Here is a 10,083-nt window from a genome sequence, read left to right as displayed (position 1 = left end):
CAATTACGTAATGTATATTAACAAATTGGAATTTGAAGTTGGTTTTAGCAAAAAAGAGGGGCCCAAACTTACGTGGGTTTTTATTTTTTATTTTTTATTTTTTTTTTGGTGGCATAAATGCACTTTTAGTCTCTACATTTTGACTTTTTTCCATTTTAGTCCTTACATTTTAATTTTACCACTTTTAGTCCCTAAACCAATTAACATGTGTTATTTTTGTTATTTCTGTCAGTCAACCGACGGAAATAGCTGAGGTGGCAGCCGAAGGAATTAAAATAATAATTAAAAATTCTATTTTGGCATTAAAAATTGCCACATCAGCATCTAAATTAATTTTAATTAAATAAAAAAATTAAAAACAAAATGAATTGAGATCTAAGAATATAAGAACTTGTTCTTCAATGTTCTTAAATCAAGAAATAAACCCAGCAACGACATCAAACCCAGAATCAAAGAGCAAACCCAGAATAAAAGAACATGAACATCAAACCTACAGGGAAAAAAAAAACATGAACATCACCAAATCAAAGAGCATGAACAAGAGCAAACACAGGAAAACCCACACGAAACCACACCCAAACCAAACCATCCAAAGAATAGAAACCCAGCAAAGCACCCAAATCATCCACTCCCAAACCAAACCATAATCAAAGAAATTTCGAATACCACGACAAGTTAATAACTTAAAAAACAAAAAGAAATTTCAAAATGTGAAATTCCCAGCAAATGCCAAAACCAAATCTCCAGCAAACCCCAAACCCCAAATGTCTAGAAACGATCACCGATCAGACCAACAACAACAACAAACCTTGCAATTCCAACCAACGAACCCAATCGAACCCAGCACCTACCAACATCTCTTTCTCTAAACCCTAATCCGATCAAACCCAGTCAAACCCACCAACGATCACCGATCAAAGCCGAAGAGAAAGCCCAAATCCTAGCAAACCCAGTCAAACCCAACACCCACCATCTCTTTCTCTAAATCTAGATCCAAAGAGAAAGTTGAAGAAGTAAATGAAAACCAAGCCGGCGAGCTAGAGCTTGGGATCGTGAAGCAAGGTCTCGCCTTTCATGATCTTCTTGATCGTGAAGGGGATCCAAGCCAGGGTCACGACCACGATGAAGCCCAATTGCCTGGTGGAGAGGAACAGAGGCCGATGAATCGGACCGACGTTGAGCTTGGTCTTGGCCAGGACAAAATTGGCCATCGACTTGGCGAGTCACGAGAAATCGCCCTGGTCCATCTGCTCCGATTGCTTCGGGGACTAGTGGGGAGCGACGAGGCGAATGTGAGGGAGGGCATTGATGTCGAAGAGAGCGAAGCTCTACTGAGACTCTTTGAACTCGATGTCATAGAAGAAGAGGTTTGGGTTGCTAGGGCTAGGGTTAAGGTTGCTGGTGACGAAGGATTGGATGAGGAGAGAGAATTTGGAGTGGAGGGTTTTGAGTTGAAGCTCCGACTTGTCATGGAGCTGGGTGGCGTCGAAGAAGATGAGGTGGTAGTAGGGTCTTTGGGGTTTTTGTGGAGGTGAGGTAGAGATTCTGAGTTTTTTTGTGTGTTTGTTTCTAAAGAAAAATTTTGGGTTTTTTGTGTGTTTGATTCAAATCAGATGTATTTTTATGTTTTAAATTTGGTTTTATGTTTTTTAATTTTATTAAAATTAATAAATTAATTTTTTAAATTTATATGTTGATGTGTCATGGGTGATGTGGCATTTCTATAATATTTTAATTACTCCGACTGCCACCTCAGCTATTTCCGTCGGTTGACTGATGAAAAGTACGAAAATAACACGCATTAATTGGTTTAGAGACTAAAAGTGGTAAAATTAAAATGTAGGGACTAAAAGTGCATTTATGCATTTTTTTTTAATAGATCATTAGCTTGCTCTTTATTTTATGTAATTTTCAGGTCTTCTTTTTGCCTTGAAGATACCAGGAATAAGGAAAGGGCAATGTGCACGCCTACACTGTTGAAAAAAATGAATTGTTGACTTTTATTCGAAACCCAGGATGTGAAAACCACTGAATCTGGTGTTGTTTCAAGAGGTCCTTGAGCTTTACCCATCCATAGTTGTAATTTCAGCGTTCTCACTTTTTCTTCCATACATCTATCTCTTTTATTTCTTCTCCTTTTCACTACTCTCTTCAATTAAAACATTCACATCAAATTGCATTTATTTTCCAGGTCCTCTCTCTTATCTCAATCATTGGCATTGCTTTGTGTGATTCTACTATTTTGTGTGAATTATACTTTTCTTTATTATTTATTTTTGTTTGACTTCCGTTTGGCTGAAGAGAAAATGAAGAGAGAAGTAGAATTTGGGAACTTGGGTGCTGATTTATTTATTCCTAAAAGGAATAGATATTTTAACAAATAAAGTGTGTGTGTGTATATATATATATATATATAATCAATAGTTATAACAACAAAAGATAGTGAATTCGAACCTTGAACATCTCTGTTGAAAACATCAGAAAGTATTAGTATGACAGATTTATTGAAGAACTTGAATGAGCAGATTAAATGTATGGCTCATCTAATTAATTTGTTAGAAGTTGATTGGAGTACATGGCTTGACATAGCTTAAGTCATTGGGAGTCTATTAGAATTGGGGAAATTCTTAGGTGATCCAGGACTACCCAGCCAATAGAAAAGAAGCACATTAGTAAAAATAGCTGAGATCATCTTAGCTGCCATGTCACCTAAAAATCATGTGATATTAATAACTAAGTTATACATTCTCATTAGATACCATTGGACTAAGTGTGTGTTTGGCATTGGCTTAGAAAACTAGCTTTTTTACTATTGAGCTTATTTTTGCTACTATTTATGGGTTTCATTGCATTTTTTGGTACTATTTATGGGTTCCAATATACTATTTCAGCTACCTTTTAGCTTTATCTACAGTACTTTCTGTAAAAAGTTTTCAGTTTCAGCTAGATAAGTTGCTCTCAAACAGACACTAAAGGGTGTTCGAAGAATGATCCCTTTATGCTTCATCTGATAACTACAATTAAATAGGCCTAGACGTTAGTTTGAATTGGTAAACATTGAATAATTGATGTCAAAGCAGCTCTCATTTTCAAATGTTTTTCCTAGAAGATGCCTTTAATTGAGATAAGCATTGCTTGGATTGATTATTACTTTAATACTTACATACTTTGCGGGCTAACAATGCTTATCTTAATTTATTTTATTTAAAAATATAAATTTTATATAACTTGTTTGAATTGAAATGGACACTTGCACACCTACTTTGTTTAAGAAAAAAAAAATGAGTAGATGTGCTATGCAATTAGAGGATGTGAATTCTTGCACATCTGATGTCTCTCTGTCTCTTCGATTTCTTTTTCTTTTTCTTTTTCTTTTATAGAAAAAAGCACGCACACACAGTGCGGCTGGCTTTGTTTATTCATTGCAGTTAAAAAATCATTTTCATTCGCTTCCTTTCCAAGAAAATTCCTGGAAGACAAATCATTTTTAGTCATTATCTTTCAATCATTTACACACTTACTCTGTTTAAATAACTATGAGCTAGTAATTTTTTCATCCATTTTTAGAAATATTTTATGGGAAATTGAAAATTTTCAAAAAATTTAATAATTTTTTCATTTTTTCATAAAAAATTTCTTTAAATGGTTTACTGTGGCCCTAAGGGCATACATTAGTAAAATTCAATGAATAAACAAACAAATGTTGTTGACTTAAAAGTAAAAACAGAGGATGTGAATGCCCCATCCACCCTCTTTACCCCTCTCTACTCTCTTTCACAAGCACAGGAATAATAGTGCCCGTTCCTTTATTAAAAAGGCAATTTTGTGATAGGATCTGAATCCAACATTGTTTCTAAGAGTTTTTTGAGCTTTACCATCACTGCTGCTATTTCATTTCCAAAATCTGTAAATTTTCACTTTTCACACCCATCCATCTCTTTTATTTCTCTCCTATCACTTCCTCCTTGAAATGAAAAATCCACGTCAAATTGTTCTCTTCATCTCTAATTTTTCTTTCAATTTAGTTGAATGTGTGTGTATGTTATCTTGATTGTAGATCAAGATTTGTCGAAAATATTTCTAATGGCTTACATTTCCACTTAAAAAGTCTCATCTTCATCATCATTTTCTTCTTCAAAACCACAATGGAATTACGATGTCTTTCTTAGTTTTGGAGATGAGGATACCTACAATAGGTTTATGGAGTATCTATATGTTGCTTTGAAACAAAAGGGCATTGTCACATTTAGAGATCAGGGAAAAAATTAAGATGGGCATGGATCACAGGGCATTGTCACCTTGAAGCAGGAACGGACCCAGGTGGGGGCAAAGGGGGCCCAGGCCCACCCTGAGTCCAATTTTTTTTTTTTTTTTTTTTTTTTTTATAGTTATAATATATTTTATTTTTGTAGTTGGGCCCCTTTCAAATCCCTAAGCCTCCTTCTCCTCAATAAGTCTAACTAGCTTTACCCAAATAGCAATTATCCAACCCAAAAACTTAATAAAAACAATAAAAACATTCACAATGGTGATTGTATTTTAGCTAAAAAAAAAAAAATATTTTACCACCAAAGAACCAAAAAAATCATGTGTTATTGGAGAAATAAAGCTAATTTTTTTGCTACAATAGTAAACTGGTATAAATACTAGTTGATTGTAGCAAATTGTTGAAAATAAAATATAATATTTTATTAAGATTATATCTCTTCATTCAATTAAAACTCAAAATTTCTAGCTTCCTTTATTATTTTAATGAGTTATTTATATTATTTTAAATGAAGTGATAAAAAAAAAAAACATTTGATATTGGGTGTATTGTAAAATGAGGTGGTAAAATAGATAAAGTAGATTTTTGAGGACCTAAAAGCTAAAATTTTTAGAAACACTACTATGAATGCTCTAACTTCAACAAAAAAAAAAAAAACAAAAAAAAATCCTAGCCAACCTAATATTAAAAAAAAAAAAACATTATTTTGTATTTGTTTTTATCTTTGTTGGTAAATGATTGCATCTTAATGTATTTAGAAACAATGATTTTGAGTATTTATAATTTTTTAATACTATATGAATACTTATTTGGTGTTTCTTTTTTCTTCATATTTCGGCTCTCACCAACTTAAAATCCTGGGTCCGTCCCTGCCTTGAGGCTTATCCAATTATTAAAAATATTTGTTTGCTTGTTTAGACCCCTATAAAATAGATTCCCTTAACCTAATTAATTAACCAAGTAGTTACTTAGGTTTATATTTCATATCTAGGTTAAACTCATGCAATCATATTACTTAGCGCAGAAAAGTAAAGAAGACAAAAATATGATGACCCATGAAAACCAATGAATCCAACAATTTTAAGGTAAAAAACCTAGGGAGGATTTAATCTAGCTATCCTCAAGGTAAACAAATTTACTATGATAGAATGAGAGTTTTACAATAGATTTTCTTCTTAAAATCTAAAGCTACCTCTTGTAGTACATACTCACACAATCATGTGCAGCTCTGACTCCACATATTCTTCTATTTGAATTTGCTGAACACAAATACTCACGTTTGTGACTTTGAGATCTCACTCAAAGGTTTTAGATCACTATCAGTAGTAGATCTTTATGCAACAAATTGTCTCCACCAGTTTTTGATTGTAGATCTAGCTTCTGGTAGATGCTTGTTGAGTTAAAAGGCTACAAAAATCTCACAGGAGTAACTCACAAGACTTCCAAGAACTTTTGAAACGTAGTTAAGGTTTTCCTTTTACACTAAGTAGTGTTGGACTATTCAGCTACCCAAATTGATTTCAACTTATCATTTTCTTCTTTCTAATTTCAATTAATTGTTAAAATTGAATAATTTATTATCTTTGTAGTGGATATATGCACATGTTTGACTTTTCATTACAAATGTTACTATTCATTAGATGCAAATGTTTGATTATATTCAACTACCCAAATTGATTTCAAATTTTTGTTTTCTTCTAATTTCAAGTAATCTATATATATCTAAAAGCTTGAGACATAGAATTTAATGTTACTATACTCCTATTGAGCCACCTCATACTTAAAAAAAAAAAAAAAAAAAAAATTCCTTTATGATTTTTCTATTTTATTTTATATAAAATAATCAAATATAGTTCATGGACAAACCTATTAATACACTCCATTACTATTCAACATGTTACTATTCATTTGTTTTAAATGCAAATATTTGACTATTTAGCTATCCAAATTGATTTCAACTTTTCATTTTCTTCTTTCAAATTTCAAGCAATTATTAAAATTGAATAAATTATTATCTTTTTAGTGGATATATGCACATGTTTGACTATTCATTACAAACGTTACTATTCATTAGATGCAAATATTTGATTATATTCAACTACCCAAATTGATTTCAAATTTTTGTTTTCTTCTTTCTAATTTCAAATAATTTTTAAAATTGAATAATTTAAACTTTTCATCTTCCTATTCTTAAAAAAAAAAAAAAAAAAAACTCTTCTTCTCTTCTTCCAACCTTTCCCCTCCCTCTTTGCCTCTTTATCTCCCTACTACTCTTTACTTTACCATTAAACTTCCTTCATCATTTCTTCTTTCTTATATTTTGACTCTTCTTCTTTCCATCTTATTTTGTATAAATCTGATATCACTTATTCCATTCAATCCATATTTTTCCTATACAAAAATTGTGAGTACTCTCTCTCTCTCTCTCTCGATTTTTTTTCTTTCTTATAACTCTAATTTAGGTTGATGGTTTTTTTATTTAATTTTTTTTTTTGTGTTGTATTTTTCAAATTTCCCATCACAAATCACTCTTATAGCTTTGGTTGAATTTTGGTTTGGGTAAATATGTAGTTTTTTTGCTTTCTTAATATATATATATATATATATATATTGAATTATTACTTCTCTTATTTGAATTCCAATGCCTCTTGTTTGAGAGTTGGAAAAAAAATGAAAAATTTCAATTTCAAATAGTTTCTTCCATTCACATTAACCATGAGCTCATGTACAAATAACTAATTAGAAAAGAAAAAAAAAATCACATAGAGAAAGATCCTAAATGTCTCTATATGATTTTTTCCTATAGAATAAAAAGTCATGTAATACTTACTAAGTTCTGTCACTGGAATTGTTACTGTCTCATACGTTAGCCACTAGACCAAGATATATCAAGGCTCTGATACCAACTGATGCGGGTTGTGGAAGTGTCAAGAAGTAGAATACATCTACTTCTAGAATACAAGAAACAAAACACATTTGCTTCTAAAAATAACCTTGAATTCACGAGGGTTCCATGAATCCACAAGGAGGAAGATATGGAATCCACCAGATAAAAATCTAAATTTTATTGATTGAATAATAGTTCCAAAAACACGTTTATAGATTTAGGAACCTATTTAAGAGCTCTGTAAAACTTGACAAACAAGAAAATATATTCTAAAATAACTCCTAATTAATATCTAACCATAGCAAGAACCAAATTTGACCTAAAAAGTATTAAAAGCACCTAAAAACAATGAAATAATAACCCTAAACCTAAAATAACGAAAATTACAAATTAAATACCAAAATTAATAAATTACAATAATTAAATAGTAAATTGTGTCCTACATCACCCTCACTTTCTCCATTCTTGTATGTAAGAAGATCACACTTTGAAGTGGAAGAATGAATAAAGGATTTGGATTGAAGAAGACATGTTTTAGGAATTTTGTTTGAGTGAAATGCAAACTTTCTTTTTGATTTTTGAAGGTTGTTCGCTTGAGCAGACAAATTAACTGTTTCTTTAGAATTTTTCCGAAAACGAGCTAAAAGTGATTATTCTTTGTTAATAATGGCTAGTGACTTTCATAATATAATTTAAAGGCTATCTCTTTACTATATACCAAAAAAAAAAAAAAAAAAAAAAAAAAAAAAACCTCTCTCTTTACAAGTGACCATTTATTGGTGATTCAAAAGCCATTGCGTAATGGTAATGTTAAGAGCAAGATGCCTCTTTTTTTTTTCTTTTTTTTTAGGAATTAGAAAGGCTCCTGGTTTTTAATGTGCAGCATAAAGTTAATGGAGTTCCCATCGTATGTTTGATTAGAACTGCCAATGAGACTTTGGCACAAACACCGAAAGGTGGGAGACCTTATTGACCAACAAACCAATTAGTGGAACAGGCCTTTGATACAAAACACTTTCATGCAGTCCACACAGGAAGATATCCTCAGCATCAAACTTGGCGATCCCCAAACACCGGACAGAATATGCAGGAAAGAAAACAAAGCCCAATGCTTCACAGTCCGGTCTGCCTACCTTGTTGCCCTTCGTTTGAATCATGGTGGTAGGGGCGAGCATTCCAAAGCGCAGGATGATAAGAGGCTTTGGCACAAAATGTGGAAACTGGATGTTCCACCGAAGGTGCGAACCTTCCTTTGGAGAGCATGCTCTGAGATTCTCCCCACACGGGTTAACCTTGCTAGAAGGAGACTACCTATTGATCCTCGCTGTGACATCTGCAGACACGAAGAAGAAACGGTTTGTCATGTCTTATGGGAGTGCCCACTAGCCACCAATGTGTGGGCTTTGGTCAAAGGAAAATTGCAGAAATGTATAGCTGCAGCAACAGATTTTTACTCTTTCGCCAGACAGATGAAAGGGAAGCTCACGGTGAAGGAATTAGAAGTATGGGCGATGGTCAGTTGGTCCATTTGGAATGCCAGAAACTGGGTTTACTTCGAGCGAAAGCAGTCCCAACCGACATACTCCACAGTGCCATGACCCTGTTACAAGACTACCAGCGCATGTCGAAGCATCTCGCAAGAACACAGACACCCAGCCTGAATGGAACTTCCTAAGTTATGTTGTGTTGTCTTTACATGATGTTAGTGGACATGAACAGTTGTATATTTCTCTGGGTTTTACCGATTTCTTAATAAAATTTTATCTTCACTGTCAAAAAAGAACTGCCAATGAGACTACAAATTACAAACAGTCTAACTTGAAAGAACAAAGAATGGCAAGAAAAAAAAAATTTGTAGGAGTTTTAAAGGCAGAATAAATCATGTGCTGGAAAGTAGGTAACCATCAAAACTGGAAATCTTTTATAAATTCTCAGTTGATACCAAGAGACTAGTAAAAATAATGTGATATTAACAACTGAGTTATACATTCTCATTAGATACCAATGGACTAATACTAGTATGAATGAATTCACATTTAAAAAACAAAAGGGTGTTCGAAGAATGATCCCTTTATGCTTGATCTGATTCCTACAGTTAAATAGGCCTAGACGTTAGTTTGAATTGGTAAGCATTGTATATAATTGATGTCACAGCAGCTCCCCCATCCTATGAATATTCTTTTCTCCCAGCTCTCATTTTCAATCATTTTTCCTAGAAGATGCCAATAAATTGAGATAAGCATTGCTTGGGTTAATTATTGCCTTAATACTTGTTTGTTTTTAGACCTCTTAAAACACAACCAAATTAACCTAGTTAATTAGCCAAATGATTACTTAGTCAAATTATCAAGTTTAGATTAACACAAATATCATATTATTATAAAGTGCGGAAAATAAAGAACACAACTAACCCAGGAAAACCAAACTAGTAAAAAAACCTGGGGAGGATTTAACCTAGCTATCCTCAAGGTAAAATTGAATCCACTATGAAAGAATTGAAGTTTACACAATTACAACTTAGACCACTAACATCCAATTGCTACCTCGAGTAGGAAACTTACTACCACAACCCCATGATAGCTCCGAGTCCACGGACTACTTCTTTCTTGAATTCCCAGCAAGTACAAGCACTCTCACTTGTGTATCTTTAAGCTCTTAATGCAGTAACTGAATTGATCACCAAGTTCTTGACATAATTTTGAATCTTGGAAACTCTAAGTATGTGTGAAGGCAACCACCCCTTGATCTCACAAAATATTCACACATATAGCATATGAAGCATCTCCAAAAACGTGGCTAGGGTTTTCTCTTTTATACTTAAGACAAAACATAAAACCCTACACGTTAAACGGGCTTGGGCTGAGTTGAAAATTTCTGCAGAAAAATAATTTGCACAACTTTCGATCTATCGAGTCTAATTCTCGATCGA

General features: G+C 32.9%; 1 pseudogene; it reads right to left on the bottom strand.

Moving 5' to 3' along the window:
* Positions 1-953: 953 nt before the first annotated feature.
* Positions 954-2,071, bottom strand: LOC126699808 (probable dolichyl-diphosphooligosaccharide--protein glycosyltransferase subunit 3B; annotated as a pseudogene).
* Between the last annotated feature and the right edge of the window lie 8,012 nt (positions 2,072-10,083).

This window comes from Quercus robur, chromosome 9 (genome assembly GCF_932294415.1).
Source record: "Quercus robur chromosome 9, dhQueRobu3.1, whole genome shotgun sequence".
In the NCBI taxonomy this organism is placed as follows: domain Eukaryota; kingdom Viridiplantae; phylum Streptophyta; class Magnoliopsida; order Fagales; family Fagaceae; genus Quercus; species Quercus robur.
This window is presented reverse-complemented; position numbering and strand designations above follow the sequence as displayed.